At 37.3% G+C, this 9,285-nt stretch overlaps 1 pseudogene; it reads left to right on the forward strand.

Moving 5' to 3' along the window:
* The first annotated feature begins 3,898 nt into the window (after nucleotides 1-3,898).
* LOC105304422 lies at nucleotides 3,899-4,645 on the forward strand (annotated as a pseudogene).
* Nucleotides 4,646-9,285: the final 4,640 nt, after the last annotated feature.

Below are 9,285 nucleotides of genomic sequence, written 5' to 3' on the forward strand. Positions count from 1 at the left end.
CTCAACCGTCTACTTTGTTTATTGTAGACCTAAACGCTAGCTCAGGGAACCATTTTCATGCCCCAACAGACTCACTTGGTCTGCAACCTTGCTGCCTCCTCCACCCACACACAGCTTCCACCAGCCCTTCTCAGATATCCAATCACATTCACTCTGAGCCCACTTCATCATTCTTCTGCCTGCATCAGCCCTCACTGAGTTTACCATCTGTGATGATTAATTTTATGTGTCAACTTGGCTAGGCTATGGTGCTCTGTTGTTTGGTCTAGAAGTTGTTGTGAAGGTGCTTTTTTAGATATGTTTAACACTTAATTTAGTAGGCTTTGAGTAAAGCTGATATACTGGTTAGTAAACATGCATATATTTAATACCTGTCTGCTGAGAGACTAAAAGCAATGACACCCAACTAGTGTACGCCCTCCATAGCGTGCATGGGCATCATCAAATTAGTTGAAGGCTTTAGGAGCAAGGACTGAAATCTTCTCAGAAAGAAAAAACTATGCCTCCAGATTGCAATATAGAAATTCTGTTTCAGTTTCCAGCCTCTGGACTCAAGACTGCAACATGTCCGCAAATTTCTGACTTGCCAGCCCCCCAAATCACAGAAGCTAATTACTTAAATCTCTTTCTCATATATATTTATACACGCACTATATATCATATCATATCATATCATATCATATCATATCATGTAATGTAATGTAATGTAAATAGCCTATTAGATCTGTTTTCTGGAAAACTCGAATATGCTGTCCATTTTAATCATATTTCTACCGGTAACACTATAACTATCTTTTTTTTAAAGAGATATACTACAGCTATTTTACCACAGCTATGACCACTGACATTTTTTCTTAGCAAGGTATGATTTTAGATAAATTATAAGCAATACATAGGCTTAGAGAGTCCCATTTTGTTCTTTGCATCAAATAGCATAAAATCAGTATTCCATACCCTGGCTAAATATGAGTCACTTGTGGCTCTTTTTAAAAGTACATATAACAACAGAGTTCTACCCCAAACCTATGGAATCAGAATTCCCCCAATTGATTTTGATTCACAGCCAAGGGTTAAAATCCCTGGACATAAAATCATTTGGCCAAAGTATCTCCAACAGGATATAGTCCAAAACCACTTTTGAAAATAAAGAACGTGAAGCTAAAGGAGAACAAATTACTCAAACTCCCAAGATGAAAACATCAGGCTAATATTTTTTTCATGTTTCTAGAAGGTTCATTTGATTTTTTTATATAAATTCCAGATAAAAATATGAAGGGTATTCTTCTCTCAATGTATGCATATTTTATCATCTGATCCACAGCTCCAATTCACTAATATAGATCATAATATTTAGGAAGTAATCAAGCAGAAGCAACTCTATTTTATAAGGTGGTTCATGCTGGGTACACATGAAATTCTCTGGTATATAGTTAGAAGACCTCTCAAATGGCTAAAATCTTGGCCATTTATTGTGTTCTTAATGTTATAAAATTTTGTCTGAGGACATGTAAATGTTACTAATTTATGTCTACCTTCCTAGATATAGATAGATAGATAATCTCCTATTGGTTCAGTTTCTCTAGAGAACCCTGACTAATACTAATACGATATAAAAACTGACCACAAACATTTCAAAGAAACCTTTATTTTATAGTCCTATATTCATATTTTAAAAAATCTGCTCTTAAGTTTTCTCATTCTGTGCTTATATTTAGTTTTATATTTGTCATTAAAGAAAAAATGGACGGAATGCTTTTGTTTACACTTATCTGTATTTCCTTCATGGAATTCTAAAGTTCTAGCCATGTTTGTTTATCGACTTCCATTAAAAAAATTAGTTTTTAAACCTTAGGTTTCTCTTATATATCTTTTGCCATTACCTTCTTTCTTAGGAGGTAAAAATGAGGAATGAAATATCTGAGAAACACTATTATCACCCCTTAGTATACATATAACCATTCAATACAAGAGTATTATTATTTTAACTATCCGTAGGGTAAAATTGTGGGGATAAATTATTAAATAATCGGGACATAATGAGAAAATGTTCTACAAAAATCAAGATTTCTTCTATTTAAATAGATTCTTACAGTGCGGTCTACAATGAAATCTTGCAAGGAAATTTTGAAAGTGTACTTTCAACTGATCATGTAGTTCTTTCCCATCTCTAATGTGTGATTCTATCATTACAATCAACTTATCAAAGACATTATTACTCTAGTTTTTACAGAATCAACAACTAAATGCCTCTAAAACTGATTAGATAAGTTTACATTGTAATATTTCATATCTGATCCTTTATTTTCTTTATAAACACTGATTATAAAATAGCATAAGCTTCCAAAGAGGAATAGAAGCCCAAGAAAAGGTATGCTAGTCAAATTCATGGGAATAAAACTTGAAGTGAAAACAAGCAGTTTATCCATAACTTTAAAACCATTTGAGAACACTTATAATATTCTGTCACTCTGTCTTGTACCTTGAGAACAGAGACCACATTTGATTCTTTTTTGTATCTCCAGAATCAGTGTCTGACACATATTTGGAGTATATAAATGGTTGCTTAATTAATGCACAAATAAATTAATTATAAATACCTAGATTGCTCTTATATCTTCCACTATAATATCCTTGAATTCTAAGAATATATTTTCTATTTTAAATTTCCATATACATGTATAATATCTTTATGTATTTACTTGAGAAAATAAGGAGGGAAAAATGGCAATTTTGTGTTTGCTTTTGTTTTGGTCTGCTTCTCCACTAGAATATAAACCCCATAGGAAGAGACTTTGTGTCTCTTTGTTACAAATATATGCCCAAGTCCTAAACCAGTGCCTAGGCCATATTATACAATAAATATTTGTTGAATGAATAAATTAATGAAAGGCAATTTGAGATGGGTGGTACTCCCAACCATGGTGGCTCATTCCATAGAACATAATTGAAGGCTTGAAAAAAAGACTTGCTGAGTGGCGACGATGTGCAAATAGGTTGGAAGAAATAAATATATCTACACAGTTAAGTTTTTTGTCTAAGAATGTACCTAAATCTTTGTTTCCTGCCAGAGAAAACAGAGGTCTGTACTTGAAGGAAATTGGCAAGCTAGGTGAAGGGGGCGAGGAAATGTAGGATGTCAGTGATGAGGTCATTCAAACAGTCCATGTTTGGGGTCTGGACAGGGCAGAAGGAATGTGTTTCTAGGACCGTGCTGAAAGATTAAGAGATGAGAGAGAATGGGAGAGTTAAGAAAAAGTTCAAAAAGAGTGAAAGATGGAGAGGTGGAAAGAGTCACTGAGACTTTGGAGGTGAGGCTCTGCTGTCAGAGAAGTGTGAACTTGATCAGGAATAGAAGGAGAAAAGCGGAGATCTCTGGAGTTAATAAGGTCTAGGAACTGAGTGAGGAGGTCATCAGAACTGTCACTGGTCTGGACGTTGAAGTCATTCCAATAAAGCTTTGTGATAGTAAAATATAACCAGTGATACCACAAAAGCACTATGTGTCACGAAACAACCACGTTAGGACAATATTTAAATAAGTTCCTCAAAGAAATCATGCAGGTGATTAAATCAAAGTGGTTGCACCTATATTCATGAATAACATTTAAAAATATTATATATGCCAGACGCTCCGAGCCCGGAGCACCGAGCCCCGCGGTTCGCCCAGGCTCGGATGGAACCTGGAAGACGCGGACGGTGCCGCCCCCCTCGGACCCCTCTCCTGCCCTCCCACCGCCTCGCGCAAACCCTGCTGGGTAAGTAACCGTCACTTCCGGTTTACCTCAGAGCCCGCGGACTGGCGGCGGAGCGCGACCTCCTCTGACTGTTCCCCTAGTCCTTCGGAGAGGTCCCTACCACCGGCGCTGGTGACAACCCGTGGCTGCCCTCATCTACCACCATGGGGATGCTCCGAGGCCCCCGAAGCAGCCGCCGCCGCCGCCGCGGCCCCTGCCGCTGCCCACCTCGCACCTCCCCCGACAGTCGTTCGTTGGCCTTCATACCCGGAGGGGCCCCGCCACCAGCCATGCCTCTGCTGCCACCCATAGTGCCTGCGCTGCCAGTCCTGCCGCCTCCTGTGCTGCCACCTTTGGCGCCTGCGCCTAATGGGCCGCCCTCACAAGTGCGCCAGAACTACCACCGCTTCTGTGAGAATGCCGTCAACCGCCTGATCAACCTGGAGCTCTACGCCTCCTACGTGTACCTGTCCATGGCCTTCCACTTCGACAACCTGGAAGGAGCCTTGAAGCACGTCGCCCCCTTCTTCCTGAGGCAGTCGAGAGAGGAGCGGGGGCATGCCCAGACACTGATGTGGCTGCAGAATCTGCGCGGAGGCCGCATCCGCCTGCGCGACATCAAGATGCCAGACAGCAACCACTGGGAGAGTGGCCTGAAAGCCATGAAATGCGCCTTGCACCTGGAGAGGACTGTGAACCAGAGTCTGGCCGATACGCACCAGCTGGCTACCAACAAGCATGACGCCCACCTGTGCGATTTCCTGGAGCATCACTACCACCGCAAGCAAGTGAAGTCTGTCAAAGAATTGGGGAGCCATATCATCAACCTGCGCAAGATGGAGTCCCTGCAATCCACTCTGACAGAGTACCTCTTTGACAAGCTCACCCTGGGCGACAGCAACAAGAACTGAGCCTGGACTGCCTTCCCGATAGCCATGAGGCGACTTCCACGGGTCACCATGCTGAGCATTCATATTGCAGTATTGCCCTTGCAAAACATTCACTTGTTTTTTTCTTCAAATTTTGCGATTTCTTCCAATAAAGTTATTTGGTTCGTAAATAAATAATGGTCTCTGGTTGACTAGTGTGTGCAGAACTCTCACTTTTTAAGTTTTAAGCAGGTATCAAGGAATTTCCAGCCACCCATGCCCCATTCCCGTGCACCCCGGGATCTCCATGGATGGACGGAGAAGGTACTCCATAGGACCCTGGAAAACACAAAATTATTCTTACCCTTATAAATAATGTGGAGTGATGTGGGTGGTTCGGGAACCTGGTTAATGTGGGTGCATATGCGGAGTAAAAGTATAAAAACATGGCCTGAAAATCAGGATTGCAGTTACCTCGGGGGGAAAGGTAAAGGGAATGGGATTGGTTAGGGATTAAAATAAAGGAGGTCTTCAGCTTTATCTGGAATGTTTATTTTTATTAAATTATGCAAATACTAATAGTTAAGCCTGGGTAGCAAGACGGGAGTCTTAGAAGTCTGAATAGTAGAGCATCTCCTTGACAAGCAAACACTGGGCAACAGTGATAAAAACAAATGAGCCTTAAGCTGGCTTTCCTACAGACAGGGAGCTGACTTCTCATAGTCACCAATGTCTGGCATGCACGTCGCAGTTAAAAAACATCCACTTATGAATGTTTTCTTTCATTTGTATCCTGTGAGTGTGTGTATCCAGCAGCAGAGTTTATTTCAAATCTCCAGGCTAGATTCTGAATGTTTGCTCAGGAAGATACCCTTTGCTGAAAACCAATTCAGCGATTGCATTATTTGAAATGACATAGCTGCTTTCTAGGCCTTTCCTGAGCCTGGATGTATTTCTGCTCTTGAGTTTTGCGTATCCAACTTTGATTTAATTTTTGTTATTTGCTGCCAAGAGAACCTAAGCTAATATGTCTTCTTATCACCACACCTTTACCAGGCTCCGCTGTAACTACAGTAGAGTAAATAGCTCCTCTAAGGTAGTAAATGACATGTTTCTCTTTACCTCTTGTACAGATGCCACTAAAAAGAAAAAAAGATGAAAGGGTGAAAGGGATAAAATAACAATTTTCTGAATGGAAATACACACTAGGAAGGGCCACTACAGGCATCCCTTCTCACCTGAAAAGTGTTAAGTATTTTCCTCTTAAGTTGCAGGGTTTTAATTTCTTAGGTCAGTCTTTCCAAGTTCAGTATCAGACAATGCCACAAAAATATTAGTAGGTATTCAGTGAAAAATGGAGATACACATTTATAAAATGTTTGTATTAATTGAATTAGGATTTTTTGTTTTGTGTTTCTGTTTTTGTTTACACTAGGAATTTTTTATCTTTAATGTAAAAAATCTACATTGTAAATTTATAACATGGTGGTAAATTACCAAGAAAATAGCTTTGGAAACGTTAAAAAATCTCATCATGTGTTGCTTCAGAAGCACGTACCTGGGGTACCTAAACCTCACTCATTTTCACTAAGAAGTCATGAGCAACTGGAAACTTTGCTGTGAAGGTTCACACATATTCATTTTGTTTCCTAATGGATAACTTCTAACACCATATTTTTCCATCATATTCTAATTTCTATTTCTAAACGAATGGCTTTCTGGGAATAATAACATTGATATTTTTTTCCAGTACTTATATCAGAGTTGAGAGAAAGGCTGCTAAGTAGCTAATATTCTTCACCTCCTTCTACCTTTGTATTCATCTCACTAGCAGCAGAATTGTTCATTTTGATTTTCCAGAATAAATTCCTGAATTTTGGTAAGTAATATACCTTTGGGTCAAAATCAGTCTTTGCCTGCATTTTTTTGGAAATAAGATGCTGAAATTCCTCAAAATTCAGACGTTTAATTATTAGAAAAAGGCATATATGCTACAAATATTTTAATAAAGTCCAAGATTGTTAAATAAATATATAATGAGTAATGTGCTTAATGTGTAGCATCTTACACATCCATCTTTTTCATCCAATAAATATCATCAACATTATTACCTACATTATTATTCAATTTTGGATGAGTACCTGATTGCAATGCATTCTGCTTTAGGTTCGACAGACAACCTGTCAAGTTTCTCTCCTGCCCTGAAATACCTGATGCAAGTCTATAAATTGAAACTGCACTAGTCCCAAACGGTAGTTGGTGTGAGGCAATATCTAAGTATGAACTCCTGCAGATTTTTAAATTTAAATGTGTTTCCACAACTACTCTCAGATATCAATTCTCATGACACTTCCAATGAATTTGATAGCATGCCTATTTTCACCTCAGGCAAATATCAACATAATACAAAGCTATTATTTTCTCAACATGGAAAATATTCTATCATTTTAATAAATGATTATATTATGCTCAAAAATAACAAGGTGATTAAGTAAGCTTCTCAACAAGAACATTATTTGAGTCTGATGTATCTTATTAACAATTTTCATTTGTCTTCTCCTTGGCTGCTTAATTCAATTCAATGGCATATATTCTTTTAAAAAAACAATAGAAATTAAATTTTTTTTTCAATTACGCTTGACATTCAATATTGTATTACTTTCAGGTGTACAGTATAGTGATTAGACATTTGTATAATTTACAAAGTGGTCCCCTTGATTAGTCTAGTACCCACCTGGCACTATATATAGTTATTACAATATTACCGACTATATTCTCTATGCTGTACTTTACATCCCCATGACTATTTTGTTAACTGCCAATTTGTACTTTTTAATCGCTTCACCTTTTTTACCTAGTCCCTCAACCGCCCTCTCATGTGGCAACCATCAGTTTGTCCTTTGTATCTATGAGTTTGTTTTGTTTGTTCCTTTATTTTGTTTTTTAAATTCCACATATAACTGAAATCATGTGGTATTTGTCTTTCTCTGTGTTGTTTCACTTAGAATAATATCTTCTAGGTGCGTCCAGGTTGACACAAATGGTAAGATTTCATTCTTTTTGATGATCAAGTAACATTATATCGTATATATGTATCATCTCTTCTTTATCCATACATCTATCTATGAACACTTAGATGGCTTCCAAATCTTGGCTATTATAAATAATGCTGCAATGTGCATAAAGATGCACATATCTTTTCAGATTAGTGTTTTGTATTTTTTGGATAAATACGCAGAAGTGGAATTGCTGGGTCCTATAGTAGTTCTATTTTTAACTTTTTTGAGGTCCTCCAGACTGTTTTCCATACTGGCTGCACCAATTTACAATATCACCAACAGTGCACAAAGGTTTCCATTTCTCCATATCCTTGCCAACACTTGTTGTTTGTTGATTTATTGATAATAACCATTAGGACAGGTGTGAGGTGAGATCTCATTGTGGTTTTGATTTGCATTTCTCTGAAGATTAGTGATGTTGAGCATCTTTTCGTATGTCTATTGGCCACCTACATGTCCTCTTTGGAGAAATGTCTATTCAACTACTCTGCCATTTTTTAATCAGATTTTTTTTGGTATTAAGTTGTATGAGTTCTTTCCGTATTTTCAATATTAACCCCTTATCAGATATATCATAGATGAATATCTTCTCCTATCCCATAGGCTGACTTTTCGTTTTGTTGATGGTTTCCTTTGCTTTGCAAAAACTTTTTAGTTTGGTGTAGTTCCATTTGTTTATTCTTTCTTTCGTTGCCCTTGCCTGAGGAGATATATCCAAAAAAAAAAAAAAATTACTAAGAGCAATGTCAGAGAGTTTATTGCCTATGTTTTCTTCTAGGAGTTTTTTAGTTTCTGATCTTGCATTTAAGTCTTTAAACCATTTTAAGTTTATTCTTGTATATGGTGTAAGAAAGTGATCTAGTTTTCATTTTTTGCATGTATCTGTCCAGTTTTCCCAACACTATTTATTGAAGAGGCTGTCTTTACCCATTATATACTCTTGCCTCCTTTGTCATAGATTAATTGACTATAGAAGTGTGGGTTTATTACTGGGTTCTCTATTCTGTTCCACTGATCTATGTCTCTGTTTTTATGGTAGTACCATGCTGTTTTGACTACTATAGCCTTTTAGTATAGTTTGATATCAGGTAGTCTGATTTCGCCAACTTTGTTCTTTCTCAAGATTGCTTTGGCTATTTGGGGTCTTTAGTGGTTCTACATAAATTTTAGAATGATTTGTTCTAGTTCTTTGAAAAATGTCATTGATATTTTGATAGGAATTACATTGAATCTATATAGTGCTTTAGATAGTATAGACATTTTTAACGTTAATTCTTCTTATCCATAAGCACGGTATATGCTTCCCTTTATTCATTTCCTCTTCAATTTCTTCGATGTCTCATTTCCAAACACAGATCTTTTACTTCCTTAGTTAAATTTATTTCCAGGTATTATTTAATGCAACTGTAATCGGGATTTTTTAAAGTTTCTCTCTGATAGTTTGTTATTAGTGTATAAAAATGCAATGGATTTCTGAATATTAATTTTCTATCCTGCTATTTTTCCGAATTCATTTATCAGGTCTAATAGTTTTTTAATAGAATCTTTAGCGTTCTCCATACATAGTATTATGTCATCTGCTAATAATGAGTTTTATTTCTTCCTTTCCAAGTTGGATGCCTT

Source organism: Pteropus vampyrus, unplaced genomic scaffold (assembly GCF_000151845.1).
Source record: "Pteropus vampyrus isolate Shadow unplaced genomic scaffold, Pvam_2.0 Scaffold340, whole genome shotgun sequence".
Taxonomy (NCBI): domain Eukaryota; kingdom Metazoa; phylum Chordata; class Mammalia; order Chiroptera; family Pteropodidae; genus Pteropus; species Pteropus vampyrus.